We start from the raw sequence: 19,261 nt of genomic DNA, 5'->3' as shown, positions 1-19,261 counted from the left end.
TCCATACCTACTACGGTGTCGAAACTTCCCATTTGCATCGGGATGAGGTCGATTGAGAATTCATGCTTGTAAAGAGTGAGGATACAATCGCGAATGATCGAATCAATGGTGATGGAGCTACCATTGGCGAGAAAGTTTAGTGCGAAGTACGATAAGGATAGATTCAAATTTAAAGGAAACAAAACTCTTATCAGCTTCGGTATCAAATAAACTTGAAGCTAAATGCTCATTTACTAAAAACGTACCGTTCACCACATCGTTGGCAACTTGAGCTTGGATGGAGTTCATAATAAAAGCACGCCCTTGGTTGTCATGGTTGAGTTGTTGAGCTGGCGGGAGTGGCAAAGGAGGAAGAGCTTGAATTGGTTGAAGCAGTTGAACTGGAGGAGCCAAAAGCTGCGAGAATTAAGGTTGGTAAGTTTGAACTTGTTAGGCTTAGGTTTGGTAGTATGGTGTGGGCATGGTTTGAGCTTGGTTAACAAACGCAAATCGAGGACAAGCATTGCGGAAATGATTCGGATCCCCATAATTGAAACAAGCTCTAGGTTGAGGAGGAGTTTGATCAAACGACACAAGACGGTTTTGGTTCATTGGAGTAAACCTTGGTCGAGCGGGTTGCCCACGGGAGGTTTCCCAACACGTTTCTAAGGTGACCATAGCGGTTACAATTCGTGCACTGGTGACAAGAGGGGTAAGCAGGATGATGACGTTGGCAAGTGTTACACAAGGAATGAGAGCTGAAATACGGTTTCTGATTTGAGGTGATTGGGATTTAGATTGAGGTTGAGATGGGTGAGTGATGCCATAGTTTCGGTGGTTGGGTTTGCTTTTTTTCTTGGAGTGTTGGGATGAGTTGGAGTAGTTTATGGATTGGGGTTGAGGGTCAACTTTGGTGAGGTTTGATGGTTCGGGCATACTCAATGGGCTTCTTGGAGCTCTTGATAGTGAGAGTACCGACTTTTACATGGTTCTCGGAAAGAGCACCGGTTAAGATAATTGCATCATGGAGTGTTTGCGGTTTACTACTCATCACCGAGTCTCGAATCTGCATAGGCAAACCGCCGACATACTTGTCAATCGCCCGTTCGAGGGGAGTGACCAAGTGAGGAACCAAGAGACTAAGCTCATGAAAGCGGTTGGAGTAGGCGGAGTTGTCACCACTCTCTTGCTTAAGTTCCCAAAATTCAGATTCGAGTTTTTGGAGTTCATGTTTTGGGCAAAATTTCTTCATCATGACTTCATTGAGCTTGGTCCATGAGTAGGCCATGGCTACTTCCGCCCCATTGGCGTACATTTCGCTATTCCACCTAGTGCGGGCGGTCTCCTCGAACATGCTTTAGGCGTACGTGGTTTTCTTGGATTCGGGGCATTCACAAAGATTGAAAACGCTCTCCATCTTTTTGAACCATTGCAACAAGGTAGTGGCACAGTTCTAGCCGTAAAACTAAGATGCGTTGTCACCGATGAATTGTTTCAAGGCGAAAGGTGCGGGGTTAGGCATGGCTTGGGGAACGGTGGGTTGGGTGGCTTGAATTTGGGTTATCAGGCCAGGAATCACAGCGGCGATCTCTTTAGCAACCATAGCAGCCATCCGACGACCGGAGTTAGGCTTGCGAGTGTGGTGACGAAGAGGAGGCATTCTAAAATAATATAAGATAAATGATATAAGTTTGAGGTAATTGATATAAGTATGAGGATAATATGTAAACATGGTGTGTTAATGATTGTGAGTCCTAGAGTTATTAGGATCAGGATGTTAAATAATTTAAATCTTTGAAATTTGAAAACAATATGTTAGGATTTAAAAGCGGGAGAACTTGCATGAACCACCATGACTTGTGGCCCCAATATTAAATCTTAAAAATCATGGTAAAGTGGGGAGTTGAATATGTGCACGTATCACCGTGTTTTACACGTTTTGTCCCATATATCATAATAATAGCAATAACAAGTAAACAATGAGACAATTGGGGTGGTGAATACATTAGTCCACGTATCACCGTGGCTCTTATGCTTCCAACAAAAATATAAGGAGGCAACCAGAACGCTTGCATTCGACAACTTAAAGTTGTTGACATATATAACATGGTTTGTTGGCCTAGAGGAAGAGCATTGCAGTTCAATCATCCCATGTAAGTAAATCACCTTCGATCTAGGAATCTTTTTTGTCAAATGATCGTTTCATAGTGCTTCGCCCCCTATGGTGGCTACAAACCCGTTATAAAGTCAGGCTTTAAGGAGATGATAAATAACGGGATCCAAATAAGTTTGTGATCAATAAAAAAAATCATAAAAACCTACTTTTTGCGGTAAGGTAAGGATACCTTGGAATACTATGAGAGTGTGTGCATGTGTATATTTTTGGGATTAAATGAGATAAATAAGTAGATAAATATATAAGTGCAATGAACAATCAAGTAGGGAAATCACGTATAGACAACACGTATAAGGACCCTTAAGCAAAAACTATACTAGGCCGTTACGTCTAACCGCATATCCTATAGTCATGGCCCTGATACCAATCTGCCACACCCCGACCAAAGGTGGCGGAACATGCCGGGGTGCAACAGATTGCTCAAGAACACAAGACACTATTTAAGTGACAATATATAAACAACTCATTCATTTCATTCAATTATCAAAAGTAACACAACTTGTTCATACAAAATAACACAAACACAAGAAATAAATTGTTCATTCTTCTAATAAATAAATGAGGATATATAATATGAGGTGAGCAATTTCATAGTTTTGAGTATATATAATATGAGGAAAAATCCAGAACTCGTATATGAAACTATAAACAAAAGCAACAATTCCGGTATATAAATCATAAATAAATGAGGATCCTTTCGATTTGGTAACAACCAACATACTCGGATAATGAGGCCATATTCTACTAGCACAAGGCTAAAGTAGTTAGGGGTGCGTATGATCATACTTATTGAGGCTCAACAACCACAACAAAAATAAACAATCGTACATGTAAATCGTATGAAGCATATAACACACAATAGGGCAATTATTCTAAGTATCATTCATCCTAGAGTTTGTGGTTTAAGGATCTAGTATCTTAATTCATTCTTGTTCTAAATAGGTGTGCATGTTACCCCCAAAGTATAAAAATGAAAAATGGGATGAAATGTACTCACTTGTAATAAGTATGTTGAACAAAGGTTTGGGTTTAAAGTGAAATAAGACTTAAGTAATTAAAATGACGGTTTAAAAAGGTAACTTATTTCGAAATCGAGTCTCCGTGTTTTATCCATAAGTTTTACATAACCTTTGTTAAGTAAATACGTGGAGATTGGTTTAATGCAATAGTGCACGACCCCTTAGATAAATACTTAAACAGGATTTAACAAGTGTTCGGTTTTGTCAGTTCGGGTCTTGATAATTTTTCAAGTCCGAATCCGATATTCCAATGTGATAAATATTATGAGATAACTCATTAAAAACAGAAAGCTTAACTAAGTTAGAAAGTTATATTAGGAAAAACTCCAAACGTCAATGTTAAGCGGGTGTTCGGTTTCGTCGGTCCAATGCTTGTTATAAGATCAAGTTGGTTCCGACTTACCAAGTACTTTGAAAAAATATTTATATTCAGTTTATAAAAGATTTTAAAAGAAAAGTGACAGCCTCGGTTTCAGTGAATATTCCAATCTTGACCCGCCGGTGAAGTCCTTTATAGACCACTTTGGCCCCCTTTCTTGACTGCTTCATCAACCCAAATGTATTGGACCCATGGCCTTCAGATCGAGCATCTCTACAAATTTGATTAGGTCAGGATAGTGAGAATCGAAAATCGGCTGTAGAAACCTTGGGTACATCAAGAACATCTCCTTCTTCTTACCCTTGAGGATGCTTATCATTTCATCGAACACAAACTTGGAATAATTGTAGTTCCAGTCCGTGATCAAAGCAACCACAGCCGATATCTGAATGTGGTTTATCTTATCAGAACCTCCTTTTCGTCCTGAGACACACGCAAAGAACGTGTGAATCAAAAACCTCCAGTATGGATGAAATAACTTCTTGATGGATGGAGGGTAGGATCCTTCATATCCCATTCTCAATTTCAGTAACAACATCGGTAGAATATTATGTGAGATAATCGGGTTGATCACCGAACATCAACACCTCACGAATAATAGCCTCGGAAGTAATAGTAGGCTTCTTGGTGTAAGGGCCCGTTTCCAGTGCCCTACTTTGGACGTTGGATTTACTCATAAACACAGTTCTAAATATCTGAGTTAATTAAAACATTCGCGGAATATTAAAAACTTTCATAAACATTACAATTAAATCCATAACTTTGTCTTTAACGAACATATTGTCTTTCGAATCAAAAAACATTAATTAAAAACGTCTTGGGTCTTCAGATGCCAGACTCTTATTCTTCTGCCATGTGCCCCCGCTCAAGCCAACTGTCTCGTTCTACTCATCTGTGTGCATACTAAAAGTCAACTACGCTGAGTGAGTTCTAGTTAATCATACCACATACAACACATTCATAACTACATACTTTCGTACATACTTCATACTTTCATATTTGCATACCATACCTTATGTTTAAAAGAGCTTTACGCCCTATAACCTTCGCATATATTATTAGGGTATGCAACCCTTTAATCTTCGCATATATTATTAGGGTGTGCAACCCTTTAACCTTCGTATATATTATTAGGGTATGCAACCTTTAACCTTCACGCATATTATTAGGGTATGCAACCCTTGAACCTTCGCATATATTATTAGGGTATGCAACCCTTGAACCTTACCTTACCGTTCATTATCATACCCATACATATAATACCACTGATATCATAGTCGTACATACTTACTTATTCGCATACACATATCATACATACTACACTATACTTGCCTTAACAATACGTGCAATACCTGAAGGTCGTTCATGTACTATCAAGCATACATACATAACTATCACAATCATCATTAAGACATACACTTACCATTTAAGGTAAGTGTATTGACATTCACATTGAGTATGCACACAACCCCAAAAACGTAACAAGGAAATGGGGCTAGAAACTCACCTGAACACGGTTATGTTCATCGTTAATTGTTATTCCTTTCTTAAGCTGTGCAGTGCTAACTCTATAACAATTACACGTATCAATTAACTATCGCTAACTATATTGTGTTTCTAGTTCAATTATAACCCACAATGAACGAGGGCCCGTGGGCAGCGCCCCTGGCAGCGGGGTTCTAGGGGCGGCATCCTCTAGCGGAGTCCAAGGGGCAGAGCCCCTGGCTGGGGTTAAGCTGCCAGGTTGGCTTGGAAAAATTTTATTTTCGTTAATTGTCTTAACACATTTTCCATTAGGATTTTAAATTATTTTCTAATTCTTTAACTCATTTGCTCTAATAAATTAAGCCTAATTCGTTATCTGAACATAGCCTGATTCGTGGTCTAATTCGTTATCAGATCTTAGCGAATTGGTGGGTAACGAATCACCTGATTCGTTATCTAATTCGTCATCTGATCCGTTAGATTAATTCGTTATCTGATTCGTTGTCTTAACATAACGAATTGGGTGAATAACGAATCACTTGATTCGTTATCTGATCTTAACGAACTAGGGAGCTGATTCGTTATCTTGTTATGACGAATTGGTTAACTAATTCGTTATCTCAACATGAGTGAACTAATTCGTTATCTAAACATAACGAATGGCATCAGTATTATCCAACTTTGACTCCCAGGTCAAAGTCAAAATCTCCAAGAGCACCCATAGTCAACATATCTTAGATCTGCAATTAAACCTTCGTTTCTTAACGAAATATCATAATTTAGGTATCAATGAACTTGGGATCCAAGCGTCTACAAACCCTAACCATCAAATCAGCCAAACTTTCATGTTTAAGGGGTGAGATTTGGGCATATATGTTACGGGTTCTTCAGGTTAGCAATTAACCTATCAATCGTTAAGGGTTTTCAGCAAGAATCATCACGTTTGGTTCGTTTTTACCATATGCATACAAATCTAAGATTATCTAAATGAATCCGGACCTAAATGAACAATTCCTAATTATATTCGTACCTTAAACGAGTCGAACTATGAACACGGTTAAGCCTTGATGTTGTTTTGGTTCTTCACAACGATCTTGCACCAACAAATCTCGGGGTTTCAAGTTCGGATCTAGGCTCGGGTTGAAGGATAGTCTTGTGTGTGTTTTTGATGGTGTAGGCTTTGGTGTAGAGATGGATAAAAATGGAAAGGTTTAGGGTTTAAGGGGTATTTATACTCCCTTAAGCCCATGGACCTAAGGCCCATTCCATCTTTTATTCCATCTTCTAAAGTCCAAGCCCACCTTCTATTAGTTTATTTATATAAACCGATAAACGACACACTATAAATAAATAAAATTTATTTTATTAATTCTTATAAGAATCAGGATGTTACATTTGGATCATTCATTCAATCACCACAGCTCCCCAAACACCTCTCTGATTAATGGAAGCATGATTCCAGAAATCAGTCACCATCTTTTATGCAAATGACAGGAGTTTCTCGTAAGGCGTGAGAAATCCTGCACGTATTTAGCCCCACGATCATTGACTTGAACTCCTTGTGGATTAGAGGAGGATCAAAGAGATATTCGGCAATGTATTGAGTATCAACAAACTTCAAAGGTGCTTGATCAGCCATGACTGCAACAAACGAGTCAAGTTAATAATACATTCATTTAAATAGATAATCATTTATTATATGGAATATATATATATATATATATATATATATATATATATATATATATATATATTTATATATATATATGATGGAATGGATATCCTGATCAAAGAAAAAGGACTAGAAACATAAATATAGACAATGCAATTCCTCATTTGTAAATAGTCTCAATCATCATAATATATAATTAAAAACGTTTTCAGTCCATAAACTGAGTTTTCTGTCAATTAACTGAGTTTTCGGTCCATAAGTTAAGTTTTCTATCTAATAAAAGAGTTTTCAGTCCATAATATGAGTTCTCTGTCCAATACTGTTCATAAGAGACCATATACTACCAAGAACATGAGTTCTCGGTTATCCAAATTGATTCTCGGTCAAAGGTTGAACGAGAACCCTTAAGATTTCTATTGTCTCAGGGGTTCTCTGGCTGACCAAAGGTTTTCGGTCAACCATCCTCGAGAACCCTTGATCCCGAGATTTCAAAAGATCTTGGGTCTTCAAAACCTTTGAACTTCATCTCGAAAGCTACATCATCTTCCCAAACATACTACAAACCGGTATTGATAAGAAAAACCTGCAAATTCATCATAAACTCAGAACAAAAACAAACACACAATAATCATTCATCCCGAACACACATCACAATCTAATATCACAATCCATAGAACCGTTTACCCAAAACACTAAATTGATCCAGTGATTTCAACAGTGATTCGAAACCTGCTTTCAAATTATATTTATATACCATTTATGATTAATGAAATCAATACAACGGAATGATAACGTTAATGAAAAGATTGATCTTAGAGTTTTAGGAAGTGAGAGCACAATTGCCGTTTGAGAAGTTTTTGACAATAATGCACATACAATCAATTGCCTTTTAAACTTCAAAACTTTGGGTCTGGGCCGAAAACCTTATGGGCCGAGAACCAAAACCTTCATAAGCAGTTGATCCAAGCAAAACCAACTCCCATGGGCCAAAGAACCCAGCTAAACAAACCATTTTAACATGGGCTGAGAACCCAAATCAACGTTTAATAAGAAAACGATTTCTTAACACATTTGTTTTGACAAGTGTAAACATGAGGTAAAATCAAACAAATAAATAAAATATAATAAACAAAAATAGTAAAATAAAGACAATAATAAATCAAAACAAAATAAATTTACCACCCGTTCTTCTTGAAAATTTTACATATATGGGATCAAATTTCAGTTTCGATAAGTGTGCAAACTTTTATGTAAAGATCCGAACATGGAATCATATTAATTAAGATGCTTTCACAATGATTCATTTTATCATTATTACGACATAGAGAGACAAGTAGATAGCATGTATTAAGACACTTAGCATGATTTTCATTGCATAAGTGATACAAGATAGGTTCAGTTAGGCATAATTCTTAGATTGACATCACTTATGGACCTATGATGTCTCTTATCTCTTCTCAAAGCGTATTTGGCTTTCCCCAGATCACCTCAATTTGACTCCAATGCCCTAGTGCTTGATCAAAATATTTTTACTAAACAAATAAAAATTTAAGCTTTAAGGTTGAACGTTGGACTTACATGCCTTCCGTACTTACAGGCCTTACATTCAGAGTGGTTAGGACTTACTTGAATGCCCCACCCCTGTAGTTCTAGTTTGACCTTTTAAGCTTTTGAAAGACGAATTTTATTAGCACAATATTATATAATAACCTTTTTTTTGAAGACATAGAAAGATAATATTTTTAGTGATCAAGACGCTAACGGGCTCGTGTATGACCGTGTAGTTGCTTTTCTGCCTATCAATCTGAGAGATGTATCTAGAGACATGTATACATATTCAAAATGACTCTCCACAGTAAGTTTAGCAGATTTAGTTTATATCACTTTAACTTTTACGCATCATGGAAAGATACATACATATCAATGACTGTTCAAAAGCCTTTTAGCCTAATAACTTCACACGTTAGGCATACATAATCAATTTATCTATCATCTTCCAAAGGTTGGATCAAATTTCCATTTGAAAACATTTGAGCTTCTATAAAGCTTTTAACTGAATAATCATATCACTTCCCAGGTGGTCATCAAGAAAACAAATTTTAAATTCAGAAGCCCCAGTCACATTCAATTTTCAGATAAATGGCTATCTCGTATGTCTACAAATAGATAACAGGACCAAACATGTACAAGTACATGTCCTTCGAACTTAAATGACCTACATATTTTTAAGCGAAAGAATTAAACAAGACACACAACAGTCGCTTCAGTCACTTTCAGTCTTTAGGCAAATGGATATCCCGTATGTCTACACGTAGATAACAGGACCAAACATATACAAGTATATGTCCCTCAAACTTAAGTAACCGACAAGATTTAAGCGAAAGAGTGTAAAAAATATTTTTGAAAATTTTTAATAAGATTTTATAATAACACACACATTGTTTTTTTTTTTTTTAATTTCCCCCCCTAAATTTGTGCAACCATTGTATATATTTAACATAAAAAATATTCAATCGTAAAAACGAAGCATTTTAAGAAATCCTACAAGCACATTAAATCTGGATGTTCTGACCGGTTTTGTAAATAAGTCCGCCTCATTATTATCAATGTGAACTTGCTCAAGATGAATCAATTTCCGGCCGTTACAATCACGAATAAAATGAATTTTGATGTCAATGTGCTTGGTTTTTGAATGTTGAATAGGATTTTTAACAATAGCAATAGCAGCATCATTATCACAAAAGATTGGAGTGTCAAGAAATTCCAAACTGTAATCCAGCAATTGATGTTGCATCCAGAGAACCTCTTAATAGCAGGCAGAAGCAGTAACATACTCAGCCTCTACAGTGGATGTAGACACTGTTTATTGTTTCTTGCATTGCCATAAAATGATTCGATCACTCAAGAACTGACATCCAGCAGACGTAGATTTCCTGTCAATATCATCACCTCCATAATTGATGTCAGCAAAAGCATATAAATGAAATTCTGAGTTTTTGGGATACCAAATACCTAACTTCGGTTGCCCTTTTAGATATCTAAAAATACGTTTAGCATTAATTAAGTGAGAAAGTTTAGGATAAGCCTGGAACGTGCGCATTGACAGACAACAAACATGATGTCAGGGCGACTGGCGGTGAGATACATCAGGGATCCGATCATTGATAGATAGTACATCTGATCTATATGATTCCCTTAAGGATCAGATAAAAGAAGAGGTCCTTCAACCATAGGAGTTGCAGCATTCTTAGAATCTTGGAACTCGAACTTTGTCAGCATGTCTTCGACATATTTTCCTTGATGTAGCAAAATTCCTGTCGAACTCTGACGAACCTGTAATCCCAGAAAAGTTGTCATCTCCCCCCAACGAACTCATCTCAAATCTCTTCTTCAACACTTCTTCAAATTCATAACATAGATCAGTACTGGTGGAGCCAAAAGTGATGTCGTCTACATAAATTTGAACCAAGATCAGATCCTTTCCAACAGTTTTAAGGAACAAAGTTGATCAATGGTTCCTCGCTTGTATCCATGCTCCAGCTGATGAGCCGTTAAAGTTGCATACCAAGCCCGAGGCACTTGATGAAGACCATAGAGCTTTGTCTAACTTGTAAACGTAGGTAGGATACTTTGAGTCAACAAAACCCAGTGGCTGATCTGCATAAATTTCCTCTTTTACTTCTCCATACAAAAACGCAGTCTTGATATCCATTTGGTAAACCGTGAATCCCATATAGGAAGCATATGCAAGGAAAATCCGAATGGCATCAAGACGAGCCACTGGAGCATACACTTCAGTGTAGTCTATATCTTCAACCTGACGAAAACCACGAACCACAAGTCGCGCTTTGTTTAGAACAATAACCTCAGTATCGTCTTGCTTGTTATGAATACCCATCTTGTATCTAAGCCTTCTTTCCGACGGGCAGCTCTACCAATCTCCAAACCTTGAGCTTTTCAAAATGATTCAATTCTTCATGCATGGCGCCCACCGAGCTTAGTTCTTGTAAAGCCATTTCAACTGACTTAGGTTCAATATAAGGGATGAATCAGGAAAATAAACTACTGTTGATGTGTCACGTCTAACTTCTGGTTGAGACGCCTGTTTCGAGGGGAACTATGGCATTTTCGATTGGATGATCACTTTGAACTCTTGTCGGAATAAAATGACCGGGAACCGAACTGCTAAAAGTTAGATTTGTTGGATCTTCATGGATGTCAGAAAGAGGGTCTTCAATCCAGATCTCGCAGTACTGTGCGAGTAAGAGGTACTGGCAATGTACTCATTTGGTATGACATCTGGGAATAGAGTGCTCCCAAAAATCTGATGAATGTCACTCTCCCCCCTCAACTGATGAAGCATCAGCAGTAGAAGTCTCAGTGGTGCGTAATTCACGTACAACAAGAGACTCTTGTGAAGACACATTCTCAGTAACACTTTCCTGTTGATTTGCAAACAATGGTTGAGTAGTATCTAGTGATTCCGATGGGTCTATACTCAACACAAGAAACATATGAAAATTAGTAGAGATGTCTTCTTCTTTATCAACAACATTTGTTGTACCAGCACCTGAGTTTTCTGTCTCAACAACTGGAAACACGTTAAATGGCATAAACAGTTCATTATAATCGAATAACCAGTCAGGACCAACACAAGCATCAGTCTCATTCTCTTCCAGCCAGCGCACATCATAAGATTCCATTATTTGCTTCTTTGTTTTTTTGTAAACTCTATAGGCATTACGAATAACATATCTAACAAAGTAGAAATCATCATCTTTGGCTCCAAACTTTGGAGTCATTTCGAGATTTAGCAGAGTACACGGACATCGAAAAGCTCGAAAGTGTGCAACCGTAGGCTTGTGACCATAAAAAATTTCATAGGGAGTCTTCATCTGAGATATGTTGATTAGCACTTGATTTTGAACATAACAGGCTGTGTTGACCGCTTGAGCCCAGGTAGCTTTGAATCACACAACATAGTCCTTGCATCCTCGATAAGAGTTATGTTCCTTCTCTCAACAACTCCATTTTGTTGCGGTGTGCGAGCTGAGCTGTACTGTCTAAGTACTCCTTTCTCGGCACGAAAATAATTCAACGTTGAGTTCTTGAATTCAGTGCCTTTGTCACAGCGAATACCCTTTAGCTTTAGATTGAGTTGGTTCTCCATGAACACTGCAAAACGCTTTATCAATTCTGTAGTTTCACTCTTATTTGACAAGAAAAACACCCAAGTGAAACGTGAGTAGTCATCGGTAATAACCAGACAATAAGAAGTGCGAGAAAGAATCGATACATGAACCGGGCCAAACAAATCCATCTGCAGCAATTGAAAAAATGAGGAAATGATATTGACCAGTTTTGGCTTGTGAGATTTACGATTATGTTTGCCCAAAGCACAAGCTACACATTTCTCAATTGTTACAAAATCCTTGACAAGAAAACCATGCACCAAATCGTTTTTAGCAAGATAGTTTAAATTTTTAATGTTTTCATAACCAAGACGACGATGCCAAAGCATGGCATTATGTTCCGACACTTTTGAAAATAAACAGGTGATTTAATCAGGAACATTTTTGTTCATGTCGATCACGTAAGCATTATCTTTTCTTTGTGATCGAACAAGAACCTAGTCTTCCGGTATAATGATACTGGGTTTTAAAATCGAACACTCTTTGTTAGTGAAATGAGTTGAAAAGCCTTTATCACAGATTTTCGGGACGCTGAGCAGACTGTGTTTCAATTCAGAATAAAAGTTAACATTCTCAAATTTTAGAACACCATTACTTACAGTAGTACCCTTCTAAGTAATCTTCCCTTTCTCTCCTCATGCAAAGGAAACATATCCACCGTTAAAGATTAAATGTCGTTCAGTTGGTAAATGTCTCCTGTCATGTGTCTGGAACAGCTACTATCAACATACCAAGTTCTGATGATATTCCTCCATAGCAGTTCCTGCACGATGTGTGAGATTAGTTAGTTTTTGGTACCCAGTCCATAGTAGTGCTGGGTAAACCTGATTTATTTAAGCGTGTCAAAGGTTTCCATGACATGTCTTCTCGATTATCTAAGATCGAGTAGGATTGCTTGGTCACCGGAGATTTAGGCAGCCATTCATATCTGATTTTAAAACTTTGTCATTTGTATGAAAGCTTGACTTAGTCTCCGATTTGAGAGCGGAAACCATATCTGACTTTGACTTCCAAATTCATTTCGGTCCTGAGGCCGACTTGGTTCTCGGGACCAAAACAGAGTTTCCATCACGCTTCTTAAACATATTAGGCTTCGTCTGATGAGAGTTTATCTTGTCAGCCTTGTTTCTTTTCCAATCACCATCAGAGGGATTTTCCTCATTATACCTTGATTTATTAGAAGTGTACTTGTAGAAGGTATTTCGAGGCACATTACTCTGATGATATCCATAAAATTAAGGAACATATGGACGGTGTGGACAATTTCTAGCAATATGACTAGGAATGCCATAGTTAAAGCATGTTTGACATTTAACATAAAAATCATTGTGGTCTACTCCTGGTCTTTGTCTGTTGGGTGAACTAGTTTGTCTCGCTTTGTATCTGACACCTGACTTATCACTTGATTTATCACAATTGTGAACACATGAGCTTCCTTCCTTAACAAACTTAGGTGACAAATTTTTATTAGAACTTTTACTTTTACCAAATTTATTCAGCAACACACCACCAGATTTAAAAGTCTTAGAAGAATCAATCACACAATTTCTTTGCTCTTAAATACATAGCCCACACAAACATTTGAAGTAATAGAATCCAAAACAAGCAAATTTAAATGAACATTAGAGTTAATGTCTTTATTGTTTAAAACAGGTAAATCATTATCCTCATCAGTCCAATCCTCAAAAATTACTTCATTTGCACGTGAAGTAAACACATTAGTATCATTCACCCTTGAGGTTGATTCAGTAGCTTTTACTGAACCAAGAGCACCCTTTCCATTTTCAGTTGGTTTACCAAACTGTATAAACTTTTCCATTTATTCCTCTTCTTTGGTAAGAGGAAGTCCAGTGTAGTTGTCATTATATGGAGGGGGAACTACATCGTACCCAATACCCTCACCCTTGTTTTCCTTCCATTTTAATTGTTTTTCAATCATGGACTCAACAACAGAACTAGAGACATCAAATTTCTTAAAACTAAATTCAGCATTTTCAAATTTATTAGTCAACTTGGCAATCTCCAACTTTGAGGCGTCTAATTCAACGGTTAATTCAACAATTTTCTGTTTAGCATCTAACTGGTGAAAACATTTTATGCTGAAGTCAGATTGAAGGTTAGAAAAATCCTTTTGTTGTGCCTCTAGTTTTTCTTTTAAATCTTTTTTGAAATTTTTAAGAGTGAAGTTTTCATGGGTTATTCCCTCCATTTCTCTAATCAAGTTACCATTGTGAGATTTATAAAAATCTACTTTATTAACACAAGATTGAGAACATAATTCAGAACTTACCTCAGATGAGATGGAAGAAGTGAAAGCCATGAATGCAAATTGAAGATCCTTAACTTGTTCCTCAGCATCGTTCTCTTCTTCAGCAATATCAATCCGGGAAAAGTTGGCAGGTTGATTGCTAATGCTGAGAGTTGCCATTTGATCATTCCAAGAGAACTGTTGAGCTACCAATCCTCGCTTACCTTCACTTGACCCAGCTGTATTTTCTCCTCTTGCATTGCTAACTGGAACCAATGCCCTTTCTCTGTTTCCTTCCTTTGTTGGATTAGTGCATTCGCGAGCAAAGTGACCCGGCTCGTGACAGTTGTAGAACCTCAAAGTGTCTTTGTTAAAACCCACCATCTGGTTAGTTGGCACATTCCAGTTGTTTCTGCCTGTTCTCTTGGTAAATTTCTTCGCACGAAAAACCGCCATGGCTATTGCGAAGAGATATCCATTTCCTCCACATCATAAGGATGGATTTGATCCAACTCAGCAGCTACAACTGGTTAAACCAGACTCCAGTAAGAAAGGCGTTGTAGCAATTCATGAACCCTGCCATCAGGGCGATGTTTTCTTGTGTCTCCTTTGAGATGGTGGGAATATGAGTAGGAAACTAACTAGAGGATGCGGCAGTTGGCTAGGGCTTAGTGGTAGAAGCAGGTTATTGAACAGGTTGAGGAAAGAACAAGGAAGTTGGCTGTGGTGGTGGCTGAGTGAATTGACCTTGAGCAAACTTAAACATTGAGAAATTATTCTGAGACTGCTGTGGCTGAGTGTACTGACCCTGAGAAGAGTTAAACATAGAAATGTTGTCTTGTGAGATGAGAGAATTATTGAAAGCAACACTGTAGTCGGCCGCATTGTTGGAATTGGCATGATTTATGGCACGCTGCTTGTCAACCATGTCACATACTTTAATGATTGCCATTAGTTCTGATAAAGTTAGCCTGGCAAGATCCTTTGTCTTCTTAATCACAGTAACATTCATATTCCAGCTTTGTGGCAGGGAATTGTCCAGTTTATTATTTGTCTCAGCAGCGGTCAAGTTTATGTTTGCGGATCACATTTCAGTGAGTAGAGATATAAATATCTGCAATTGTGTTTCCAAAGACTCTCCCAGAACATGCTTGAACATGTTGAATTTTGTCGTAGGAGGTCTTGTTGACTTCTTCTCATGTCCTCATTTCCTCATATACTTCAATAAGGGCTTCCCATAAAGCCTTAGCAGACTGTAATTCTCTAAATCCCAAAGCAATTTCAGGTGAAAGTGCCATCGTTAAAGTGAAAAGAGCCATTTCATCTTCTTCAATTTTCACAAAATCCGCGTCGACGTACATTTTAGTAGGCTTCACCACAACCTCATTAAAGTTTTCTCGTTGATAAGCGATAATTTGAGGACCCCGAACAATGCTCCTCCAAATCATCGCGTCCTTCATTTTCACATATTTTGCAAACCTAAATTTCCACTCGGCAAACCCCTCATGAGACAATAAACGGGATACATGAGTAGCAGTTCCCATGATAGAGTCCAATTCTTGATGCAGAGCAACATTTGATGAAGTATTAGTTACTTGGTCCATTTTAATTAAAAGCCCAAGGTACTGGTCCAAATCAGAATTCCAATTATAAGTCAAGCTACATTAAGGACCAACAGAATAGGCCCAAATATACAGTCACGGCCGAGAACAACAAACTTTGACCGAGAACTTAGAAAGTTAAACGAGAACACTTAAAGTTGACTGAGAACACTTGAAAATTGACCGAGAACTCAAGATTTGACCGAGAACTCAAGAATTTGACCAAGATCTCAGGAAATTGGCCGAAAATCCTTCAATTTTCCCAAAAACGATTAATATAAACCAAAAACACCTTGTTGTGCCCGAGAACGATCAAACAAGGCAGAGAACTTCCAAAGCAGCTTTGACCAAGTGAATTTGGCAACAAATTAAATCCCGAAATTTATGGGATTTAAATTTTAACCAAATTCTCAATCATTATCCAAAAATATTTTCTACCTTCTCCAGTGAACAACTCACGGGAAATTAAACCAACACGGTCATCAAAAGAAACACCAAACACACTCTTTGAATCTGAGATATCACAATGTCGAGCCTAGAACAGGTCAATAGGCTCAGATACCAATTGTAAGTCCCTAGTTGGATCTTTCAATATGATATCACGTGAAATCGTTGTTATGCGAAAACTAACAACGAGTGGATTCAATACAAAAAAACCAACACTACAAACATGATGAATGCTTCAAAGCACATGTTTATTAACGTCGGGTACTTAAGCACAATAGGTTACAAAACCAACCAAAACCAATACTACTCTCTCGTACATCCGCTTCCAAATGACCTAGATACAAAGTTTGTATGACCATTACATAAAGGTCCAATACTACCCAAAAGCTCACCGAGATCTACGTGGATCTCGGTTTACAATTTAAGCCCAAAACTAAATACAAACCATACAAATATTAGCCCAACAACCCCTTAAAAAAACTTTAAAAAAATTATAAAACAAAAAAAAACAAAAATTTTTAAAAAGTAAAAAAAACCAAAAATTTTTATTTTTCATTCCGGTTTCATAAAAAAACCTAATTATACACATATGCGTATTTTATTTAATCTCGATTTACATAATGTACACATATGTACATTATTATTTATCTTAATTGTACATATGTGTATAACGAATAACTTGTATAAAATTAAAAAAATTGTATTATAAATATATGTATAATTTTGCTAAACCGATAGTTTTTTTAATTTTTTTATGAAACCGGGATGAAAAACAAAAAATTTTGGTTTTTTTTTTACTTATTTTTATTTTCGTGTTTTTTTGTTTTATAATTTTTATAAAATGAATTTTTTTTGTTTCAAAATGGTTTTAAAAGTTCTCAATTTCAAAATGGTTCTCACATGATCCTAATTATATACACACACACACAAACATACATACATCTTTATTTAAAAAAAGAGATAATTAAACTAAAACTGTTTTACTCGTCTAAATGAATCGATTATCACTAAACTTTCAAAACAAACGTTCGTTAATAAATAAATATATGGTTGTATAATATTAAATTAAAATTTTATAATGTAATTTGTAAATATTTAAATTGGTTACATTTTCAATACAACCATATAAAATTAATTAAGCTTTATCGATCTCCAAATCCGTTATGAACCCTTGTTATCAAGTCTTGTTTATTTTATAATTATTTTATTTATTTAGTTGTACCATTATAATTATGACTTATCATCGAGACTTCTCGTGGAACTACCCACGTTGAACTAACTAACGTGTTCGCTTTAACTGCATCCCCGTTACGTCACAGTCTACCTTATTTCTTTAAGGTAAGTAATTACATCCTTTTTTTCTATATTTTTGTTTTGGGTGCATTATACTTACTAGAAACTACTATTATTATATTAATTCTCAAACACGATTCCGTTAATTACGTGGTTGTGATATTACTCGATTAATTGTTGATTGTTATATGATTTATGTGTTTACTGCTTTTATTGTTGGTTGGTATCTCATCCTCATCGTCATCCTCGTATAGTATGATCATACGTCGTCTGAGTATACATGTCTGAATCTAGTGGCATGTTCGAAAAGACACATTTGTTTATTGGTTGCGAACTTATCCAAGTAAGCATGTCCGAATCTAGTGGCATGTTGAAAAGACACATCTATTTGTTTTATGTTAATAATTGATGTTATTCACTAACGTAAGGAATTGTTTTATTTCTCAATATTATTATTATTATTATTACACCAAACTTTGAATTACCCGCTCAACATATGTGTTGACAAAATTATTTTTACGCGTATTGTAGGTTGTTATTTAAGATGATTCGGAGTGGAGAATTAACTTAGATTAGACTTTAGGATAATTAATAAGGATAAAAATATTGTTGTAATTTATTTTGTTTTAAATACTTTATGTACTTTTATATGAATGAAATAAATTAAATATTGACACTTGTATTACTTTAGTGTCTTTGAGTTATGATACGAATGTTGTCACGCCGTCATGTTTCGCCGTTAGGTTGAGGTGTGACAGTCTATACTATCTTATCATCTGCATGAAAAGTTCAAATCCGGGTTGGATCAGATCTACGCTAAGAGACGAATGTCACTTGGTAGTGAGCTGTCACACCCCAACCTACGGCGGAAATGCCGGGGCGTGAACTAATTGTCACAGATCTCAAGGTATTATCATTCAATATTAAGTGTGACAATATCTATTAAATTTAGTTAAATAATCAAGTACATCAAATTCATATATAAACAATTTCAATAAACATCCAAAATTAAGTTCTTGTATCTCTTCTCCAACATGCATCCTAAGTTGCTTCAAACAATCTTGATAATCACGGCACACGATAACCTGCATATGCGTTAAAAATACAAATAGGTTTTTGTCAACACTAGGTTGAGTAAGTACAACACCAGATTTGAGACACTATGATAATAATAAATAAAAGTGCAAATTGTTCCGGTAAGATATACAGATAAGCCATAACACATAACAATCAAACAACTATAAAGAAATGGCTCAACCAATCCATATAAATGGACACTGGTTACCAAGCAAGGACTAAAATGTTTCCATATAAATGGATATCGGTTGCCGAAGTAAACAATAACGTTCAAATAAAGTAAGTAAGCAAATATCAAGTAAGGCAGACTGATAGACACACAAGGATAAATAGTTGCGTTTGTATACTATATAATAGAAAATATCTAAATGCATATGTCCCCAAAATGGTAAAACAAAATGAGTAAAACAGGGGAGTGAAATACTCACCTTAGTAAATAAGCAAGATATAAGATTCGACAAGAAAGATAAAGGTAGATCAAGCCCTTCGGGAAATACCGACGAGATGTCCCAATAAAGAATAATTGGGGAAATAAATACGAATAGAATAGCGAATCTAAACTAAATAGAGGTTCTGGATTTGATACAAAAGTTAATTATCACTTTATAGTATTATAATTTTATTACTAAGGTTTTATTGTAGATAATATGATTTAATACTTAAAAATAAACATTTATAAAACTTTATAGTTTA

The sequence above is a fragment of the Bidens hawaiensis genome, unplaced genomic scaffold (genome assembly GCF_021521415.1).
Source record: "Bidens hawaiensis isolate Kalapana, Puna unplaced genomic scaffold, B.hawaiensis_p1.1 tig00419376_1, whole genome shotgun sequence".
Classification (NCBI taxonomy): domain Eukaryota; kingdom Viridiplantae; phylum Streptophyta; class Magnoliopsida; order Asterales; family Asteraceae; genus Bidens; species Bidens hawaiensis.
This window is presented reverse-complemented; position numbering follows the sequence as displayed.